At 42.1% G+C, this 8538-nt stretch overlaps 1 non-coding gene across 1 annotated transcript; it reads right to left on the minus strand.

Annotated features, from left to right (window-relative positions):
- Positions 1-7808: 7808 nt before the first annotated feature.
- LOC117704774 (small nucleolar RNA SNORA17) lies at positions 7809-7938 on the minus strand. Its single transcript, XR_004606304.1, has one exon. It is a non-coding gene; the product is annotated as a small nucleolar RNA SNORA17 (small nucleolar RNA).
- Positions 7939-8538: the final 600 nt, after the last annotated feature.

Below are 8538 nucleotides of genomic sequence, written 5' to 3' on the forward strand. Positions count from 1 at the left end.
AAAATGTGTCATATGCTAAGCCTGAGCCGCTTCTTATATTAAGGGCCAAAGACTGTGCTAGCCTGTCAGTCAGGAAAACATCAACCTAATATTTCAGATAACTTGTGTCTTGTTGGAGTAGGAGATTCTTAGGGATAGTAACAGAAATTATGAATGAAAGGGTAGATGTTGTTTTACAGTTCACGTCTCTGAAGAAAGGCCACCTTCTCTGATTCAGTTTCATCACAGGAAGGAGACCTTCTGCAGCCCAGTCTATCTACCATAGAAAGGATGGCTGATCACAAAAAACTATCTATCTTGCTTTACTGTGGTCCTGTGCTTTTCTGAAACCTAAAAGTGGTTCTTTAATGATTATTTTGGCGCCCCAACTGTGCTTATCATGGAGAGGACCTGCCACGGATAGGGAGCCCTAAAACTGAACACTAAAAAGATACTTTCTCTACATCTGATTTATGAGCTGGCCTCATTCTCACAGATGGACTAGTCTTGATGGGTTAAGTAAGCTTGGTTTTTGTTTTTTCTCATCTGTGATCACAACTGGAAAATAGACAAATATTATCCTGTATGTTCTCAGATGAGGGTTGGACCACAAATTCATGTTTTTCACAGCAAAGTCAGAAGCCTTGGTCCCTGTCTGGGTCAGCATCCTGACAACCTATGACCTTAACTCTCTTTCCTCCCTGTCCTTCCCCTATTGTTTGACCATCACTGCACCTTTGGGCAGGACTTTGTGAGTTGATATATGTCAAAACAGAGGAAGCTACTTATGGGCTAGTTCTAACTTTTCTCCTGCTGTATCCTCGCTCTAATCCCACTGCCCAGGCTGCAGACTAGCTGTTCCCCAGCTTTCCCCTGGGCTATGTAGACACAAAGATTGATGAATGCACTGGGCTAAAGGGAGATCCATAGAGCTCTGGCTTCCAGGAGGACATCAATTTGACTCCCCTTTCCCCTTTGGTGGTAATTGAATGTCAGGATAACAGATGGAAGGTGGGGAGAAGGAATCATAGCCTCACTTTCAGCAAGTTGGTGAAAAGGAGTATAGAAGATGGAAGGGTTAAATTTCAAGACTTCAATACTTAAAATTCAAGGCAGTTAAGTAGTTGTTTTTCTGAACATTCTGGGGAGAATTGGCCAGTGATAAAAACACATCTTCATTTCTCAACTCTGACTATGCAACTCTCTCTTTATAGAACTTGGCAGAGGTTCATCCAAGCGAAGACCTCCAAGACCAGTGGTGGGGAACCAGAAAGAGTAATGAGGCAGTTATTAGAATAACCACTTAGTCATTCATTCACCATTACACATCTAAGAAAGTCAACTGTTCCATAAACACCTAAATATTTGTCCTATATCACCATACAGACTTTAGTTAATTTTACCTGCACGTATCTCTCAGTCCAGAAAGGGCCCCCTTTTAAGGAAAGTACCTCTGCTTACATTTTGGTGTGTTTCAGATGAATATGGTTTGATGCATCTCTGTCTTTAACTACAGTAAGTCTTTTTTTTTCCTGCTACAGAAAGTCTTAACCTTGAGATCAGAGTTACTATGGATCTCCAAAGGAATCATGAACATGGGACCCATAACAAATGTAAGCACATCATTCTGCTGTCTCTTTTAGATCATTTAGATAAAAGAAAACCTTTTCCATTGTTACATATAAAAAGGCTGAAAGCCTGAAAAGATAGTGGTCAGTCTGAGAATTATGTCATTGTAAAGGAAAGAGAAATTTGTCCTGAGGAAATAGGAAGAGGGGTCATGGTATGAATTCAACCATCCAGACATCTGACTTTTCTGTCGTGTGAGCTAATAGATTGCCTTTTCAAAGTCTGTTTGAGATGGACAGTGCTCAGTGGATACAGAAATATAATGCTGTTAATTTATATCAGCCTCAGATCTTATCCCAGCAAATCTACGATGCACCCTTTATATTATTTCTAATCAAATCCAGGTCAGTAAAATGCTCTGTCGTTGTAGATGAGGACCTTTCTGCTACACTGCCCAAAGAGTAGCTGGTGATCTTTGTTTTTGGAGATTTAGTTATTTTTGAACTTCTTGTGAAAATAAAGGGGAAAAAGTAGTGCCAAGAATTCATATGTATCCTTTATGCATCTTTTCCATATTAATGTCTTGCCATTCCATTCAGATGAAGAGTTAGTGTAAACAAATCACTGTTGGCGCAGTATAGAAGAAGAGCTTCAAGTCTTATTCAAGCCTCTCCATCTTGCACTAGTGTTCTGTTCCTGGTTTGGGTTCCAATTCAGGGTCCCATATTGCATTTTAGGTCTATCTTAATCCACAGCCATGCCCCAATCTTTGGTTTTTGTGGCTTTGACTCTGCTGTTGAGGACTGACTAGCAATGCTACCAAATTTCCTTCATTCTGGAATATTTCTCATGATTACATTTCAGGTTGTACATTGTTCAGAAGAATGACACACAAGTGATACAGTGTTGGCAAGTATATAATATGCTAGCAGATATTTCTGTGAACATTCAGATATTTTAGGATTCAGACTTTAGACATTGTCTCTGTTATTATTTGCATTTGTGCGTACATGTACCTGTTAAACGTCAAAATGAACTTGAAGCTCTTGGTTGGGCTGAAGGATACATTTGATCCATGGGCCTCTGCTTCAACCTCCTTCACACAACTTTTCTTTCTACTTTTCTCAGTAATGACTTCAGTCCCAACCTAGCACAACGACAGAACCAACAGGACGCATGTATTTGTGAATGTGTGTGAATATCATACATACATGTCAGAATTTATTTTGCAGATTTGGCTCACACAATTAGAGAGGTTGACAAGTCTAAAACCTGTGGGGCCAAGCTGTCAGGTTGGAGGCCCAGGGAAGAACTGACAGTAGTGGAACTGAGTCTGGCTATCCTCTTATTAGTATAGGATCACTTTTTCAGCTTATCTCAGGATGAAGGCAATCTGCTTTATTCAAATTTCTTTGATTTAAATATTAATTTCATCCACACTTACAGAAACATGTAGACTAATGCTTGACTGAGTATCTGGGGACCACAGCCTAGCTAAGCTGACACATACAAGTAACCTTAATAAATCTTCACTGAAGCCTGCAGGGCCCTTCCTGCTCAGCTAGTTACTTTTCCAACCTTCCTTTCTTGTCACTACTAATAGCACTGCTTGGTCCAGACCATTAGGACTCCATCAAAATCACCAAGAGAGCCTTATAGAGCCTTATAGGGGGCTATATAATTTGGGCCAAAGCTAAGAATTTGCTATTCTAACAATTTTCCATGCTAACCTGGGATTTGTACCTTTAAAATGACTGTTGTGTGAATGCTGGTCCTTATCAACAAATTCAACATTCTTGTACCTTCTCTTGACATCTGCACAGGGCTGAGTGTTGGAAAAGGCTTAATGACATCAACACTCTGGGAAAAAAATTATGATTCATGACATTTATCAGTTTCCAGGGCACTGCTTTCTCTAATTTCCAGCCACTATGCACACATATCAACTGACATCCCTGAAAACAAGCTTGGGAAGAGATGTCCCCTAACCCATGCAAGTTCTTGGGAGTCAATGTGACCTAACTGTATGTACCATGGTCAGAGTGACATCTTTATGTCTCAGCTCTATGTGAGCTATGAAGGGGCTTCTGACCACCTTATAAAGTCATCCAACTGATCTCCAGTCATTTTCTCTTATCTCCAGATGTGCTTGATTTCTATTTTTAAGGTATCATTGTCTTACTTAAGTATTGAGTAGTAATTTCTAAGAAGGTAGGGGTCCTTTCATCCTAGTCCATGTCATATCTTTGATTCTTATATAAATACTTCATTTAGAATAGATCATCAATAACTATTTGTCAAATGTCTCAATAAGAGTTTATGTATTTGTTCATTGGCTCAGTACACTTGGCTGGCACTTCCATCAGGGCAATGACTTTGTATAGTTTTGTTCACTGAATGTTCTTTATACCAGTATGTAAAAGAAATTTTGCATCAAGTTATGAACATAATCTTAAAATATGTTTAGAAAAAATTCTAAGAAAGAATGGAAATTGTGATAGGAATGTAAAAGGAGCTATGCGCCTACATGCAAATAAAGCGACAATTCTTGGCCCACCAGTGAAGAACAGAGACCAGCAACTTTGGGACAGCTTTTCTATTTAAAGAATTCTATCAGCCAATGGGAAGCAACAAGCTCAGGTTGAATCTTTGTCTAGGAATTTGTTCTAGAGAGAACCCAAATGGAAGCATTGGCATAAAGGGTATGGTTACTGCTATAAGCAGCTTACAGTCACACCTAGTGCTTACAGTTGGAAAACTTACAACCTTTATGCAAGTTATGAGCTCACAGGGTTGATGAGACTGAACTCTCCAAGGAGTAAATGTATTCAGAAGCCCAAGGTTGGTTAGGGATCCCAGGCACCAAGAACCTGTACTTCTTCTACCTTTTTCCAAGTTGATTTGTCAGTTGGTGTCCCAAAAACCACAAAACTGTTTAGGGAAGCTGGAGGGCGTCAGCTCAAGAAATATGGGCAACGCATCTGCATATCTTTTAGTGACCTTCCAGAATGACAGCCAAGTCACCAATGCTTTGCTGTTTGCAAATGATAGAGATCTTATTTCTGGGGACGGCAGGATTGATGTGGCAGCCACAATGCCATTAGACCTGGAAGATGCTCCGTTCTCATTACTGTCTCCTGGCAACGCAGCACCAGATGCTGCTGTGAATATTAACGATCCTCATTCATGTAACCTTTATTTCCTCCCTCCACTTTGTGAAGGCAGCAGCCAGGGACTGCTGCTATCTGCTTCTACTGTCTCCACCTCAACAAATCTTTTCTTTGCCTCCCTGCTCTCGAAAAGAAATATTAATGAGATTTTTATCTAAGGAGAGGGTTTCCAGCTTTTCTATGGAGATGCTCACTTTCCAAGCCATGTCCCATTTTCAAAGAAAGATAACAGTTCTCAGTTCTGCTGGGGCGCATCTGCAATGCTTTCATTGACTTTATCTGCTGTTTGGTATATGTGATTTGTCTAATATCTTTGCTTCTTCTTGTGTGGGGTTTGGAAATAAACATGGAATTGAGCAAAAGGGAAAACCCAATATTACTAAAATCTCACCAGGCTTCATATTCCTTATCAGCCCCCAACAATCTTAGAGAAAGAGTAATGCATTTGAAAATGGCTTGCTCAAGACTGACATGTAGCTTTTCGGTCTCTCACACTAACACAGGGGAAAAAAGAAAAGCCTGTACCCTTTAAGCTGTGGTGACTGGTTACTTTAATTGTTTATTCTTTTGGTTGCTGGCCATAGGTTGTTTGTGAGGGTAACTCAGTATACTATAAATAGCAGAATATGCCCGTTTCCCTCCCCTTTCCTGCCTCCTCAACATTTAGGGTTGCTCCACAAGTCTCACTGTCTTCCAGCTTTGTTGTTTGCACATAGTAAGATCTTGGGCAAGATGGAAAGCTTACAGGGCCTCAATTTTTTTGTCTGTAAAATAGAGATAAAAGATACTGCTTTCCACTTATCAGCTAACTAAATGGCCTGGTATATAGTGGTCTTTGTCTTGGCACCTGTACTTAGTGAAGGCTGACTAAATGGTGGCCTGATGTAATGAATTGTTATGATCAATGCCCTCAATGAAATACGCCCTTTGGTGTGGCCATGGCTCATATTGGTTCTAGACTTGGCTACTTGGTTTGTTTTTACCAATAGAGTATCAGGAAATGTGACAGAGGTCGAGGCATGATAAAGGCTTCAGAGCCTTCCCTCTGGGAATGTTGCAATTTCATATGTGGAATCCCAATCACCTACCATGGGAATAACAATGTCATGGAGAGGGCTAAGTCAGTCCTGAAGCTCAGTACAGATACCCAGGCAAACCCATAAGCAATAAAAAACAAACAAAAAAACATAAAGCCAACCACAAACTCTTAAGAAAAAGTAACTTTTTAAGACACTCAACTTTGGACTCACTTGTTACATGGCCGATTACACACACACACACACACACACACACACACACACACACGAGGTCCAGTACTTTTGTAAGTATTATTTTATCTAAATCACACAGTAATTTTATGAAAAGAGTGACATTATCGTTTACATTGGGGCTCAAGTAGCAGTAGCTGTTTTCTTAGTTAATTGTTCAGAGCTTTAAAATAATAGCTGAGGGAGAAATCCGAAGGGCAAAGCATGTGTAAACACAAATTTCCTCCTTTTTAACTTTTTATTGGTTCTTTGTGAATTTCACACCACACACCCCAATTCTAGTCATCTCTACTTCCCTTGTACTCACCCTCCACCGCTGTGACATCTTCCCAACAGAGAAAAAGGTCTCATTGTGAAAGCGGTCGTGTGTCACAGTGTGTCCCACAGTATGCTCTTTTGTCCACACTTCTCTGCTTGCAAATGTTCACTGCAATGAATCACTGATCTGGTTCACGGTTTCTGGCTTCTGGAACCTACTGGGACTCCTCAGGTATCCTGTTGTCCTTATGAAGATACTGTAGTTTTGGATCTGTAGTACAAGTTCCTTCATTCACTCCAGTAGTTCATTGATGAGTTAGGTGTTGAGATGGACCAATTCAAAAGCCCTGGATCTGGGCCTGAGAGGTATCTGAGCTGGTCAGCCTACAGGGTCTCCCACTGTCTTGTCCTTGAGGCTGGCTCACCAGCAACACCCACATCCAAGGCCTGCTCTACTGTGCTGCCCAGGTGAGGTTCAGGGCCTGCTCTCCTGAGTGCTGTAGCAGGTGAGGTGGAGGGACAGCTCTTCGACTCTGATGACCTCAGAGCCAGCTCTCCTGTTTGTCATTGGTGGTAAGGGTTGAGGAAAGGCATTTTCTTCTTGCCCATGTCACCTCATGATAGACAAGTGGTGGGGGACAAATCTCCCATGCTCACACCCTTGGGGCCAGCTTGCCCCGCACGTTCTCACCAGGATTGGCTCTACTGTGCTAGCCAGGAGAGGTGCAGGGCCTGTTCTCCTGATCTCACGACCCCAGAGCCAGGTCACCCACCTGCCACAGGTAGTGAGGGGTGAGGGGAAGGAGGCTATCCCTCCCTCATCCATGTCACCTCATGGGAGATGAGTGGTAGGGTCAGCTCTCTCACACTCATATCTTTGGGGCCAGCTCACCCACAAACTCCTGAAATGTGGAGGGTCAGCGCTCCCAAGTACTTGTTCCAGCTGCTGAGGGGCTGGATAAGTTCTCCTTCTCTCCTACTTCTAGGGCCAGATCTCCCATTATGATCAAGTGTACTGCTGCAGAGGCAGGAAACCAGACATAGCCCTCCAATAGCACTATGGGACCCCACTAACGCCCCAGGTGGCATCACTGCTACTCACATCAGTCTGTTCCTCACTACCCTTGTGTCTCCTGTTCTGCCTCTCTTCACTGTGCCCACATCCTTCTGTTTCTGTTTCTCTCCATCTCTCCACCACTTACTTGCTCCTGTTAGTGGACCTGGGGTCTCTGAGTGCCTTGGGTTGTTGCAAGAGTGGTCTCAGGAGTACTTTGCCCCATCTGTGCATTATGGTGCTGGGTAAGGGTCATGTCAGGCATAATCTGCTCCCCAAGATCTTTGCTGTGTTGGACTGCTGGCCATGGTGCCAGTCTGGTGGTCATCTCAAGCACGCTTCTCATCCATCCTGCCTACCTGAGTGGCCCTTGTGAGAATGTTATTTGTCTCTGGCTCACTCTCACTTAGGGTCTGCAGTCCTAGGGAGTTGTTTCTAGACCCCCTCCCCCAACTTCATCCCTATCCTGGGACTGGTAGTCATCTTAAGCTCATTTTTTTTTTTTCAGGGAAGGTTAGACTCCTAATTATTCAGACGTTCATAGGTCAGAACACTGAGTATAACAAAGCCTCTCTCCTCTCTGCCACCTCCTGATGCACATGTGACAAAGCAGCCACACTTGCAATAACTCTGGGGCAGGGTAAACGTGGTTTTCTAAGGGAGAACTTCTTTCAATTTAAATAGAATCTGTTAGATCTCTAACACTGTTAGATCTGTTTGTTTTTTGTTTGTTTGTTTTTCGGTTTTTTTTTTTCACAGTTAGAAAGCACCTCCAAGCTGAGGAAATAGTTTTACAATCAACTCAGCTCTCTTCTGATGGTGAGAGTTTCTAGACTGATGCTGCTGGCCCCTACTGGTGACTGCAGGTGTACTAGGACCAGTTCCTAGATGAACACAGGGATAGAGGCTTCTGCAGATGCCGGGTTTGATAGTTTCCAACATGCTCTCTCGTTCATTTTGTGTCTTCTGAGGTTGACTTTGCCCCTCAATGAAGCAGGTTACCCCACAATCTTATTTAGTCCCAAATATCAATTACTATAGAAATGTTTCTTTAAAATAGGTTTTATGGACTCTAAAGGTCTAGAAATTTCACACATCCTTACTTAAAAGAACAGTTTATCAATCCATCTCATACTGATTTAAAAATAATATCTAGTCCACAGATTTATATGGGAATTGGCCAGCACTGATTGCTTTAGGAAAGGATTTTCCAATATAAATATAATGTTAGTCATAGAAG

Source organism: Arvicanthis niloticus, chromosome 2 (genome assembly GCF_011762505.2).
Source record: "Arvicanthis niloticus isolate mArvNil1 chromosome 2, mArvNil1.pat.X, whole genome shotgun sequence".
In the NCBI taxonomy this organism is placed as follows: domain Eukaryota; kingdom Metazoa; phylum Chordata; class Mammalia; order Rodentia; family Muridae; genus Arvicanthis; species Arvicanthis niloticus.